The sequence below is a fragment of the Petromyzon marinus genome, unplaced genomic scaffold (assembly GCF_048934315.1).
Source record: "Petromyzon marinus isolate PM22_M1 ecotype Great Lakes invasive population unplaced genomic scaffold, UKy_Petmar_22M1.pri1.0 PM_G_Scaffold_74, whole genome shotgun sequence".
Taxonomy (NCBI): Eukaryota; Metazoa; Chordata; class Hyperoartia; order Petromyzontiformes; family Petromyzontidae; genus Petromyzon; species Petromyzon marinus.
In genome coordinates, this window is record NW_027423029.1 from 395,762 (window position 1) to 410,283 (window position 14,522).

Below are 14,522 nucleotides of genomic sequence, written 5' to 3' on the forward strand. Positions count from 1 at the left end.
TTCCAATATACAGTGAACAGGTTTGTTTATATCGGTGTTGACTCATTTGTTGTTGATCAGATGAGCCGTATGCCTGAACAGTAACTAAAATAACACTTTATGCTTGAAATTAAACTCGCCTAGAGGCACCATATAATGCATGTGTCAGAAGGAACTGGATGAACTTTTAAACACAGCAATACATATATATTTTTTTCTATAGTATTGTGATAATGTAAGCAAGTCGCATTCTTACGATTAAATGTCAAGATGAAAATACGGTGGGACAGGTAAAGGCTGTTATGTAATGATAGGATAAACGTGTACAGCCCTAATTTAATACACTGCTGGACAAGGGCCTTCTGACACTGCGGGTCACCGAGTTTTTGTTTAACCTTGCACCTTGCTGCTCAGTGTCGGCTGGTGGAAGCATGGAGCAAAGATGGAAGAGCATAGACATTACAACATTGGGTTTTTGCCAAAACTGCTAACTGCTGCCCACCCTGTCGTCGTTACTGCAGCTTATAACAACATGTGAGGGGGGTTGACTATTGTGATACTTTCTCTGTAAGTTATTGTCATTCACATCAAGGACTCCTGCATGCAACCAGATTTTCATAATTCTCTACGCTGCCTGTAACAAAAAAAACATTAATGTCATTACAAAATGACCGATACTCTAGACAGTTAACCTAATAGCAATTGTTTGTACGGCTTTAATTTTACATAATTTCTCGAGCACCATTCTACCAGCCTTTCCCTGAGTATTATACAGCTACATTCGAGTGTATACAATGTATTGCGTTTTTTAGTTATTACCGAGCCTTTTCAGTTTGTAATACCTGTGTAGTGGATTCAACTGAGTCGCAGATATTCTTCGTGGAGGCAACATATTTATTAACACCAACACATAACACAAGGGGTTACTGTCCCTTTACCAGATAACCTATGGTGGTGGACCACCAGGCTAACTACGCTAGTTACCGGGAGTAGCTACAACGGACAGGACCCTCCCTAGCTGGGGTCCTCGTCCACGTGTTGGTGACTTCTTCTTGGACGTAGATCTTCAGATGACGGTAGCAACGCTGAACCTCGGTCCCTGTGCGGACCCAGTTTATATGCTGCTGGGTCGCGGCTGGCCAAGACCACCTTCGAGAAACCTCTTGTTGTTTCTCGGCCCTTCCCTAGGAGCTTACCCTGACACGTGACCACCCCCAAGCCCCCTCCTGAGGCCCCTGTGTAGATCTTACCCGCCACGTGCCTTCCGGGGTCAACCAGAGTGCCATGGCCGAGGGTAACCTCATCCCATGGCTGACACTCCCACACTCCCTCCTGTAGGAGTCAGTACTGCGCGCCACGTGTGGTGCTACTGCGCTATTCCAGCGCTCACCTAGCCCCCCTAGGGCTGGTACTACACCCACCTACGGGGTGTTCGCGATGACGATGCATCGCACGCCGTGCCCCCCTAGGGCTGGTACTACACCCACCTACGGGGTGTTCGCGATGACGATGCATCGCACGCCGTGCCCCCCCTAGGGCTGGTACTACACCCACCTACGGGGTGTTCGCGATGACGATGCATCGCACGCCGTGCCCCCCTAGGGCTGGTACTACACCCACCTACGGGGTGTTCGCGATGACGATGCATCGCACGCCGTGCCTCGCTAGGGCCGGCACCACACAGTGACATCCGTGATGTTACTACGCCTGTAATAAAATAAATATATGGTGTAGAAATGTTTTGCTCCTTTGCAAAATCTCATGCAAATACATTGTTAAGTCAGTTTAGGTGCATTATATAGTAACGACAATGATAATACATGTACCCTAATACACTCAAAAGTATATTATTCAAGTTATAACAAACAGGTCCTTGCAGGGTGGGCTGGTAGGAACATTGGAATTTTTTTTACACCCAACAGCACGAGATTTCACTTCGTTAAAGTATTGAAAGGGGACGGACGGACACATTAATCTATTGCAGGCTGGTACACTCAGTTTACAACTTCGTTCCTACCAGTATAACACTTCATTTATCTAAACAAGTCTCACCGAGTCTCAAGATCTCAAGAAGACATTTTATGTTTGGCCATTTCCTCATCTTGTAGGTTTGTTTGTGAGAAGAAATCTGAGTACAGGGATAAACTTTGCCTATACCAGCAGGTAACACTTAAATACCCATACATAAAAGTAAACAAAATACTGGGTGTACACTGGGTTTTAAGTTCAGCTGGGTGTCTCACATATGATGATGATGATTGAATTATCCACCATGTTGGATTTTGGCATACATTGCTGTATTTCAATAGTGGTAACTTTATATATTTAAAACGTATTATAAGTTAACGTAACTTTTCAATGAAATAGCATCAGAAGTTAGAACGTCCAATTGATATTTATTTTGTCTTGGAGACCCTTACATGTAAGAAAGGCATGAGGATTATCAGGGGCTTTAAATTGGAATTACAATGATTTTAAACTGTAGCAGTTTTAAATTAAAACATGAACAGGTTCAATCCAAGATGAACAACAGTACCAGGCGGCAATCCTTCCTACTTGGCATATCAAAGCCTTGCTGCTATCATCATGTTTATAATTTAGCATTAGAGCTGCAATTGACCTTTTCCAAATAAGAACAGGCATGGGTGTTCAGTAATAACGATACCTAATAATGGAGCATCCAGCCAGGGAGGAGGGTACTGTGTGATAGGTCACTCAATTCAAAATGGAAAGTCGTGACTTAATTTTCCAGTTGACGCTAGACTTAGTTTGTCATCCCCCTGGGATCAATGAAACAATCACACGAGTACCACTTGAGTGAACACTAAGTAGAGAGAGCGGCCTCTCTTAGTTGCATACACTTTCACCATTGAGCAACTTGCTTTGAACCCCCATTCACTTATTGTCAAATATTGCTTTTTGTCCGATAATAAGTTAACTTACCAATAGTAATAGGTTTTTACCCTTTTAGCTGGCACAAAAAATCTGACACCTTTATACAAGGGATCATGTTTGCAATAACCACAACACAAGCAGTCAAAAATGCAAACAAAAAGAAACAACTCTGATAATGATATTGGCACTGTCCTTGAATTTGATTGGTCCACAGCCGAGACGGCTTTTCTTATAGCCTAGTCTCCACTGGTGTTGGACCAGATGACACCATAAGGCGTACAACTCAAAAACAACGCACCATCAGGGAGTATTGAGAACTCGGGGTAAGCCTTTACATCATGAGACCTTTGCCAGTAACAAGATATAGTAATAGGTTTTTACCCTTTTGGCTGGCACAAAAACTGACACCTTTATTCAAGGCATCATGTTTGCAATGACCACAACACAAGCAGTCAAAATGCAAACAAAAAAGAGACAACTCCGATAATAATATTGGCACTGTCCTTGAATTTGATTGGTCCACAGCCGAGACGGCTTTTCTTAGAGCCTAGTCTCCACTGGTGTTGGACCAGATGACACCATAAGGCGTACAACTCAAAAACAGTGCACCATCAGAGTATTGAGAGCTCGGGGTAAGCCTTTACATCATGAGACCTCCTTTGCCAGTAACATGACATAGTAATAGGTTTTTACCCTTTTAGCTGGCACAAAAAACCTGGCATCTTTATACAATGTTTGCTGTTTCCGGTTGCCAAGAATTGAGACAATCATCCAAACGATTTTGTTTGGCCAATTTATTGCTGCAGTGTGACTAATTGTGGATATGCAAAGATTTAATACAAACACACTGCTGAGGGCCTCGCCAAACTATTGCAATCGCTCATGGTCCCGTAACTCGCTCGTGGTCCCGTAACGTACAAATCCACCGAGCACCTGTACGCGAGCTGATTTAATCACTCCATCTCTGAACATCTCTAGGATGCTTTCCAATCCTTGACCATTGGCTGCCATCCCTTCACGTGTCTTGTGCACCTTGGTGATAGCATTACTTTCTAACAAATGGTAAAAAATACCAAATATACGAATAATTTTAGTTCTTGCTTGCAGTGCAGTATACTTTTGCATCACCTTTCCCCGTGTATGTGTGTGTGCGTTGTGTCCGTGTGCATCTGCAGAGCAAGGCGACGGCGGTGGTACAGGTCTTCTTTATAGAGTGAAGGGTTAGAGTTCACAGTTATAATTAGAGGTTGGAGTTTGCCATACGGGCAAGTGTGATACAGTTACGGTTTAGGAGTTAGAGTTACGGTTGTGTATTAGGGTTTGTGTATTAAGGGTTAGTGTTCGGTATGACGGGTTAGGGTTGCCTATCAGGTGTTCGGGTTATGCTTGAGTAATAGTATTTTGATGTTTGGGTGAGGGATATTGCTCAGGTTATTCGATTGCACACAGCGTTGGTGTACGGTGCTATTTCAGGAATATTTTGATATTTTTTCCTGTATTTTCTGTTTGCACAGTCACATAATCACTTTAAGATGTTTTCTTGTTCATGTTTTTTGTTTGTTGCGGTTGCACCCGATTCAAGAGCCGAATGGCTCACAGGGCTATACCAAATAAAAGAACTATAAACTATGAACTATGATTGGTTGACCTATGAATAGAGTACCCGTTATGCTCCTGATTTCATCAGGTCTCAGAAGCTAAGCAGGGTCTAGCTTGGGGAGTGATTGGATGTCCTAGCATTGGGTGGCCACCACGTGCTATAAATGGTGTAATAGCCATTGTGAGCATTGGAGGGCAGTGTAGAAATATATTTTCTTTTGCAGTCTCCCCGACCTTCACCAACCCACACTGACCAGCGTTTTAAAGTATGGTTACATAACCCTCATCATCCATGAGGCATTGAGAGGCCTTTATCAGCCAGTGGATTAATACAAATGGGTTCTACATGAACATGGTTAAGTCTGACGATTATGTTCAATGGAATAGTGGATTGGAATAAACATGTGTGAGTGGGTCAGTGAATGAGTGAGTGAGCGGGTGCACAAGTGAGTGAGTTGGCAGTAAGCAAGTAAATGAAGGGGCTTGTAAATCAACATGCACAAGAGCGAGTGAACTGGTACTGTGAGTGGGAAATGGTAATCATTGAGAGGATGAGTGATTCGTTGAGTTGATAAATTTGATCCTTGTTCCAACCCCTCCAGGCCACCACCATCAAACAGACACAACACCGACACCATGGACAGACAACTTAAGTGGGCTGATATCTTGGAGCACTATGAGAGTAAGTTACATATACCTACATAAAATAGTTTGTTAGAATCAGAATATTTATATATTCTGGAGGATTCTGATGAGCTATAAACTTACTTTTCACAAATTACTACGAAATGCAGAGGAGAACTCCCTAATAATGACATTCAGTAGAACTGGCTTGGTGGGTAAGGGATTAGACACTGATCCAGCATGGCAGAGAATGTTGATTAAGCTCTGGGTTTCAGCAACCTATAATTATACTAGGGTCTCAAGTTTATGGAATGAATGATCTCAACATGCTCACAAAAATATGACATGTAAAGTGTTAATACGATGTGATGAATATTTCTCAATAGCAGGGCCTGTAGTGTGATAAGAGGTAACTAGAGGGATCTCAGAATGAGTTCTGTGAAATCTCCATGTGCTTCGTTCTCTAATCCATTACTCATCCTTTGAATGAAATGTCTGTGCTCCGTAGCCCGGAAGTCGCAGCTCCAAACGACTACGTGGGGGGACATTATGGACAGAGTTGACCCTTTCCCGAACCAAGGTGACAACAATGGCGACCAAAAGGTGTGTATGTGATCGGTGAGGGTCAAAGACACCGTCTCTACATGATAGCACACCATGCCACCACACGATCAAACTACAACATGACTACACATCACATCAAGCCATTTCTCCACACCACCTTTCCCATCATACCACCCCAACATCTAGTCAATAACCCATCATAGAACCTCACCATGTGTCTACACCATCACATGACACCATCTCTCCATAACATTCCAACACATCACATCTAAATACCACCACATCATCTCCTGACATCACCCCATCTTGCCACCATGTCATGCCATATTCCACTTGTGCATGCACATAAATTGGCCTTTTTTTCAGGCAGTGACGCGACCTCAGTCTGTGAGCTCATTGGAAGGTGCTATTCCAGTTGCCCACTATGAGCGCTGCTTTTAGATTTTTCTAGCTTATGGGCAGCTAGATCCTTACAATGGAACATTCTCTGGCACCTATTGCCCGTGATGAATGTTGATAACAATCGCCATTAAATTATCGCAGTTGATCAAGGCCTCAATGGGGTTCATGAGGTCTGTGGGGTCGATAGGTGTCTGTGGGAATATATGAGGGTGTAACATGTATCATTAGTTTGTAGGGTTTAGGTGAATTAGGGGTTAGGGCTACATTAATTCTGTGTTCAAAAGTACTGATTGGTAAAGGTTTGTTTTAACATCGGGTGATTGTGTATATGTATGTGTGTGCTCAGCATATTTGCATGAGTCAATATGCATGTTTGCGTCCATGCATAGGTGTGTGAGTATGCATTTGTGTATGGGTGGAAATGCATGTTTGCGTGCGTGTGAGTATGATTTTGTGCATGTGTGTGCATGTCTGAATGTTCCTGTGCTTATCGTTGCGCATATGTACGAATAGAAGCAGCTCAAGTGTAGGCGCCCCAAGAACCAGAGGAGCATTCGGGAGGTGAATAACCTCGGCGAGGTGAAGCGTCTCGAGGAAGAGAAGCACCTTGCAGAGGAGAAGCACCTTGCAGAGGAGAAGCACCTTGCAGAGGAGAAGCACCTTGCAGAGGAGAAGCACCTTGCAGAGGAGAAGCACCTTGCAGAGGAGAAGCACCTTGCAGAGGAGAAGCACCTTGCAGAGGAGAAGCAGCTTGCAGAGGAGAAGCGGCTTGCAGAGGAGCGGCTCGAGGAAGTGAAGCGCTTAGTGGAAAAGTGCCTCAAAGATGTGAACCACCTCATGGAGAAGCGCCTCGATCAGTTAAAGCATTTCATGGAAGTGAAACGTCTCGAGGAGGAGAAGCGCATCACCAAATTGAAGCACCACTGCCTCTGGACCACGGCCACCAGCACCACCACCAGCACCACCACCAGCACCGCCACCAGCACCACCACCAGCACCACCGCCAGCACCACCGCCAGCACCACCGCCAGCACCACCGCCAGCACCACCGCCAGCACCACCACCAGCACCACCACCAGCTGCGTGTGTCCTGTGTGTATTTATTTTTATTATTATTGTTTACGCAGGATAAGCATCACTGAGTCTCAAGACCTTTTTTCAGCAGGGTCCTGCCAAGTTTTGTTAGTAATCGGGAACAAAATGACTGTTTTGATTTAAAGCTTTCGTGACTGCAGTAATTCATATTCTTAGTTCTTTCCGTAAAGTCACGTTGAAGGGAAACAACAAAAAATAATAAAATATATATAAAACAATAAAAAAATCGTCTCCCCCCTCCTCTTTTCAGAACATAGATGGACTAGTCCTAAATAAACTGCCAAATCGCTGCGCGTGGCGCTAACGGTTTTTTTTATAAATAAATAAATGCACCGTTTAAAAATACATTTATGCAAACCAACACACCTGAAGACGACCGTTTGTGTTATGGTCGAAACGTCGTGAGAATTTTTATTGTTTTATATATATTTTATTATTTTGTTGTTGTTTCCCTTCAACGTGACTTTACCGAAAGGACTAAGAATATAAAAATGACTGTTGTTTGCGATCCCAATTGAGTGATTTGCATTGCTTATGTGGGTTCAGTTATGGGGAGAAAGCTGCAGAGCCCACCCAGAACTAGGGGGAGAGAACAAACTCCGCACAGAGAAAGTGGCCCAAGTTGGGAATCGAACCCAGATCCCTCTAGTTATGAGGCAAAGATGTTCCAGCTCTGCCACCCGCACAAACACACAGACAATGCAAACCCCACATGTACATTCGGCGATAGAAATGTTCTCCATAATTGGTTTCTGGGTGAGACCACGTAACAATGCGGTCATACATTCACCATGTAACCCTACATCCACTATATTGTTGCCAGACTAATGCCCGCTTCCTGGCCAACTACCAAGTGTATTTTTACTGCACAAGGATAGCTGCCATTGGGAGGAGGGGGGTGCCCCCTTTCAAATGCATTGAGACGAGAAATGCAAGATGTGAGTGGCTCATCACGTGTAAAGCGCTCTGAGATGACATCAAAGTCAAAGGGGGCAACTTAGTCGACCACGAATCACCATAGATATTTTTTCCACAATCGTGCATGAGTGAAGCGGGCCAGCGATAGCGGGTTCATCACTCACTGCTTACAGTTCAGCTCTGGTGTCCTGCCCTGGGTATTACTGCTGCTGCGTAAACCACAAAGACACGCACACCCTCTCCTTCGTAGCAGACGTTAAAAATCTCCCCTGATGTCATTGGAAATGAGTATGCCATTGTGTGCCAGGGATCAATTATAATACACATATACAAATGTCACTGCAAGTTATTCGATTGGATTTACACAGCAATGCCAGCCACTACTGTGAAACTACAACAGTCTGTGTTAGATTCAGCAGCACCTTTCTTCGTGCTAGCCTTGCATTGAGAGAATGACAGCTGCAATGCCAAGCGTACTCACTGATTGTGATGTTTTGTGTGGTTATTAAATTCGAATTAATCCGCCACACAGTCCACCTACAGATTGTAAGGAGACGACTGCGATGTCTGCCGTAGCAGGAAGGTTGAACGGTGTCATGCGCGTCTCTTCACAAAGCGGAGCCAGCGCAGCAATCCTCGCAGGCCGTTGAAGAGGAGAGAGAGGTTGTGGAGAAGAAGATGAAAGAGGAAGTGAAGGAGGAGGTGAAAGAGGAAATGGAGAAGGTGGAGAGGGAGTTGGAGAAGACATGAGGAGATAGCGGTGGAGGACGAAGAGGACGACAAGGAGATGGAGGAGAAGATGGCTGTGGAGGAGGAAAAGGAGAAGATGGTGGTGGTGTTGGTGGAAGAGATGGTGATGCAGGAGGTCGAAAAGACGGAGAAAGAGAAGACGGAGGAGACAGAGGAGGCGACGGGGAAGGAGACAGAGGATGAGACAGAGGAGGAGACAGAGTGGCAGGAGGCGGTGGTAGTGCAGGAACGAAAGGGCCTGGCTCGTGTGGCGAACGCGATCCGTGCGCTCTTCCGCAGCATGATGCTGTTTGGTTGCGGCCGGTCGACCGCACAGTTGGGGTGATGGAGGTGCCACTGGGACCGCAGCCGGGGAAGGAAACTGAGCAGCAGATGCCAGGACTGCACTGGACACTGACTGCTGCCAACAGACTAACTCTGTTAAGAGTTAGGATCAATCCAATGCATTATGTAATAATTATCATTGTTGTTTTTATTATAAACTTTATGACATGAACCTATGAGGAAACAATGTAACTTTGCATTGCTTGTGAGCGCTGCCTGGTGTTGAGCCTTTTCAAAAATTGATATTAACAATAATATTTGCATATTCTTAGTTGCAAACCAACACACCTGAAGATGACCGTTTGAGTTATGGTCGAAACGTCGTGAGAATTTTTTATTGTTTTATATATATTTTATTATTTTGTTGTTTCTCTTCAACGTGACTTTACCGAAAAAACTAAGAATATGAATTACTGCAGTCACGAAAGCTTTAAATAAAAAAAATATTTGCATTATATATTTTTTTTTTAACAAACAAAAAAAATAATCAATAAAACTCGTAAGCCAGGCACACGAAAAACCAGATGTCGATCATAAACAGACCATTAAAAAATAAAGAAATAATAAAACTCTCGAGGCGAGGATGTTAGCAGCTATCTGCGAAGATCTCCAGATGAACAAGAGTTTGATGTGCCCTAAGGGAGGTCACGCAGAGGGAAGCCCTCCGCAAGCCAGAAACGAGGACACCCACGGGTTAAACCATATATATTTTTTCCTTTGTCATTAAAACAACGGTTCAAATTTAAAATGCAATAACAAGAATAAGCTAAAGTTAGCGGTCCTCGCGCTCACTCCAATCAAGACCAGGCCACCAGATACATCAGTGAATTATTATCCAATAATTAATTCGCTTTCTTTGGTTCTTTCGGTAAAGTCACGTAGAATGAGAATAAAATAATAAATTGATAAAATAAAATAACACAATAATATTCTCACGACGTTTCGGCCACAACACAAGCGGCCTTCATCAGGTGAAGGGATGAGACTGTCTGGTAGGACAGCGCTGGAGTGAAAGAGCCACGTTCAGATCACGGCCTTTAAGCTGTGTGAGAGGAACAAAGCGCCTTGACAAAGGAATTAGCATATAATTTAGCATTGAAATGGCTGAATGATTAGCTTGTGTTATTTTATCAATTTATTATTTTCTCATTCTACGTGACTTTACCGAAAGAACCAAAGAAGATGAATCATTGCAGTCACGAAAGCTTTAAATCGAAATTTAACCGCCTCTATGGGGAGGGATTCCACACATCCTTAAGATCATTCAACAGACTCCGGGATAAGAAGGCTCAACTAATCGAGTCTCTTACCTTTCTGAAGAGATGCCGCGACTCTAAGCTGTCTCTCTCCCTCTCCTCTGTTCCGACCATGGATGAACTCGTCCGTCTGAACGGGGCCCGTAGCTATCCGTGGTGCTAAAGTTGAGGGTAAGAATCCACCCATTTTTTCGCCATATAGCATTGTGATATATAACGACTTATTGTTGGTAGCTTAGCTGATTGGAGAATATAGAGTTTATTGATAACATTAAGGTAATTTATATTTTAGTTTTTTATTGGTTCACTATATAGTACTGTGAATAGCTCAGATGTGTAGGCCTTGACTTCAACATAGTCATTTCTGTGACCAGTCACTAGCTAATCACTCAGTTATTTCAATGCTAAATTTGCCTCGTTATTTCAATGCTAAATTCTCCTGTTTGATTTGTACTAAGTGCCTCGGTGAATGTGTATGCTCTGACTTTAACGTAGCTATTTCTGTGAGCAGTTACAAGCTAATCACTCAGCTATTTCAATGCTAAATTCTATGCTAATTCCATTGTCAAGGGGTGCCTCTGCGGATGTGTATGCTTTAACTTAGCTATTTCAATGCTAAATTCTATGCTAATTCCTTTAACAAGGGGTGCCTCTGCGGATGTGTATGCTTTAACTTTTAACATAGCTATTTCTGTGACCAGTCACAAACTAATCATTCAGCCATTTCAATGCTAAATTATATGCTAATTCCTTTGTCAAGGCGCTTTGTTCCTCTCACACAGTTTAAAGGCCGTGATCTGAACGTGGCTCTTTCACTCCAGCGCTGTCCTACCAGACAGTCTCGTCCCTTCACCTGATGAAGGCCGCTTGTGTTGTGGCCGAAACGTCGTGAGAATATTACTGTGTTATTTTATTTGATCAATTTATTATTTTATTCTCATTCTACGTGACTTTACCGAAAGAACCAAAGAAGATGAATCATTGCAGTCACGAAAGCTTTAAATCGAAATTAATTCGCTATCAAATGATTTTCACCTTTAATACTTTTACTGTTAAAACAAAGCTTGGAGACAAAATACCGAGTCACATCAAAGGTTATCGAGAAGGAATGAGGCGAACAGGCAAACTTACGAAAGAGTTTAAACAATATCCCAAGCAACCCCGACCACCTTTGTCTCTCTCACAGCGCGGAGAAGCAGGAATTACACCTTATCACAAGGGGCCATCTGGAAAAGCCAGCCGGGTTTGATGAGGAGACACACCCCACCCCACACACGGCAACCAGGCAAACAAAGTTTTAAAGAAAATTGCAATATAACATTAATAATAACGTGTTAACCTTAAACGATATTCCATTATAGAACCTTACAGAACCAAGGGATATGGATTCCAACAATCTGGAAACGGACCTCTTAAACTCAGGATGAAAATTATTTTTCTTTCTAATAACTCCATCATATCAATGCGAACCTCGGTAACCCGAGAGGGGTGTCGGGAGGACGTAGTTACAAACACGAGTCTTGGCGAACATGGGACCAAATTGTATTTGAGAAATATAAAGTTGAAAGTATAAAGAGATAGGTACTCCCGACCACCTTTGTCTCTCCCGAAGAGCGCGAGAGAGGAATTTCACGCCAGGGCAAACAGATCGTTATCGCAGGAGCCATCTGTACACACACGAACTCACACACACAGACCCCGCCCCCCCCCCCCCCCCCCTTTTCCACTGCGCAGAGAGAATTGTCTTTGAATATAACGGTCAGCCGCATTTTCAAAAGTCAGTGAAGTGAAGCAGCGAGTCAAGACAGATCAGCGAGTCAAGACGTCCACAGGACGAGCAGTCGCATGGAGCGGCTGGCTCCGAGCCTCGCTGAGTAGCGAGGATCGCCGAGTCGCGATGTATCAACAAAAGTGAGTCATACAGCAGTGGAGGAAACCTGCTGTCAGCGAACCAGCACGGGCGCGTTCGCGCATCTTCAAGGAGAAAGAGCGTGGCCAGCAACGCCAAGCAAGAGCGTGCAGCAGCTCAGCCAGCAGTAGAGAGAAACTGCTATCAGCGAACCAGCACGGGCGCGTTCGCGCATCTTCAAGGAGAGGGAGCGCGCGCCACCAGCGTGCCATCAGCACCAGCATCAGCACCAGCGCGTGCCAACAGCGCGCCACCAGCGTGCCACCAGCACCAGCGCGTGCCAACAGCGTGCCACCAGCGTGCTACAGCGCACAACTTCGCGTCACCAGGGCTGAGAGGGAAGCGGCCCCGCACTCAACACCCATCGGCGCGACGACGGCGAGCGTCGTGCTGACTCTTCCAGCCAGCAGTGGACAGAAACTGGCAGTCGTTCGTATGCCCCTCCCCCACACTACCTCCTCACTCCCCCACCGCTACACAATGAACAAACATTTTTTTTGACAATGAAATCAACCTAGGCTTTTGCTCAACGCAAGAAATCAACAACCCTCCCATTAAACATACAAGACTCATGATAACTGCGTCAACTATTAGCTGATAACGAAAACATCGCCACCCATTGAGTTACGTTGATGAGGCAATCAGAATTATTTCAGTCGAACGCTTTAATTGCATAATCGTTGATGAATCAATGAACGAACATCGCCGTGGTACTGTGCTGACGATTTCAAGCATAATAATTTCGCATATCAGAATGTGTTAAGGATTGGATACGAATCAAAGACCGAGTGCCGTGTTGTGTAATCATTCAAGAATACGAGTTTGCATATTATAAGGTTAAGGTTTTGATAGAATAGTTCGCTTGTTTTTAATCCCTCTCTCAACAACCGATCGATTGCGTTACGCGTCGGGGATTAACCACAGGTGCCGCTATCGGGGTGAAACAACGCAATCGTGATGGTATCATGTTAACGCTGTGTTGAAATTCCAACATCCCGAGATTGAGTTTTCATATTATCCAAAAATTAAAGTTAGCTAGAAAATAAAATTGATCAAAGCAGAAGGTTTGTGTGTGATTCTTCCTGAAATTCTGCGTAATATTGTTCTGCGTATGAGATCTGAATCCTGGGGACCTATCATAAGCACACTATCACCACACATAATCCATAACACACATAATTCATAATGTTCAATCGAGAGTAATCGTATCCTTATCGATAATACGGAATTAAAGAGCAGAGTCGAATCGACTCTCTCTCATTCACGCTCACAACGCCTGCATCACTGCATACGATTAATTGCGTCATTCCAATTCATAACACAATCCTCGTCACCGAGGCTCGACCTGATAATCCATAACGACCTGCATTATCATAACCACGCCCACTCGCATAAATTAATACAATTATTTCTCGAATCAGCATAATTTATGGGCATAATTACACTGATTAACATAATTTCGGATAAATTATGCAAATTTCATTTAAGGACGTGCTCACCCAGCCATGGATAGAACTAAATAATGAAGCAATTCTGCTGGAGCTATTCTTTTGTTGGCGGCAGGCTATCTATCTGTAATACCCAATTCTGACGTGGCATTGTGTATGCCACTCACCCCTTCATGTGCCATGCCGGCCTGTTAAGGCTATATGGGGATCTTTGTGTTTGTGGAGAGAGTGAAGAGTTTTCCATACCTGGGCAGTGTGCTCATGACCAGCTCCGGTTTGACAACAGAGGTCTCATTCCGAATCAGTCAAGCGGCATTAACTTTTCATCAGTTGCGTAAAGCTACCTGGTCTGTCATTCCACATGAAGCTTCGGGTCTTCTCGGCCACAGTCATGCCCTCCCTTCTCTACGCTTGCAAAATGTAAACCCCCCGAATGGTAAATCTTCCCTGGTTAGAAACATTTAGGCTGGCCTGCCTAAGATCCATCCTGGGTTTAACCAGGCTGGATTGTGTGAGGAGCTCACAGATCTTTGAAAGATCTGGACAAAATCCCATCGGTGAGCTCCTCTGGCAGGCAAGGTTGCATTAGTTGGGTCATGTAGCCCACATGCCTAAACAGCTTTTGTTCGGCCAGATAGAGGGGGCTAAACGAGCACGGCACGAGCTAGAGAAGAGATGGAGTGATGTGGTACAAGAGGATGTGGAGCTGAGTGGACTGGTACCAGTGGTGTCTAGATCGGCCTAATTGGAGGAGGCTCG

At 44.2% G+C, this 14,522-nt stretch overlaps 1 long non-coding RNA gene across 1 annotated transcript; it reads left to right on the forward strand.

Moving 5' to 3' along the window:
• Positions 1–4,734: 4,734 nt before the first annotated feature.
• Positions 4,735–6,657, forward strand: LOC142920760 (uncharacterized). Its single transcript, XR_012939031.1, has 3 exons — positions 4,735–5,155; positions 5,606–5,700; positions 6,577–6,657. It is a non-coding gene; the product is annotated as an uncharacterized LOC142920760 (long non-coding RNA).
• The last annotated feature ends 7,865 nt before the right edge of the window (positions 6,658–14,522 follow it).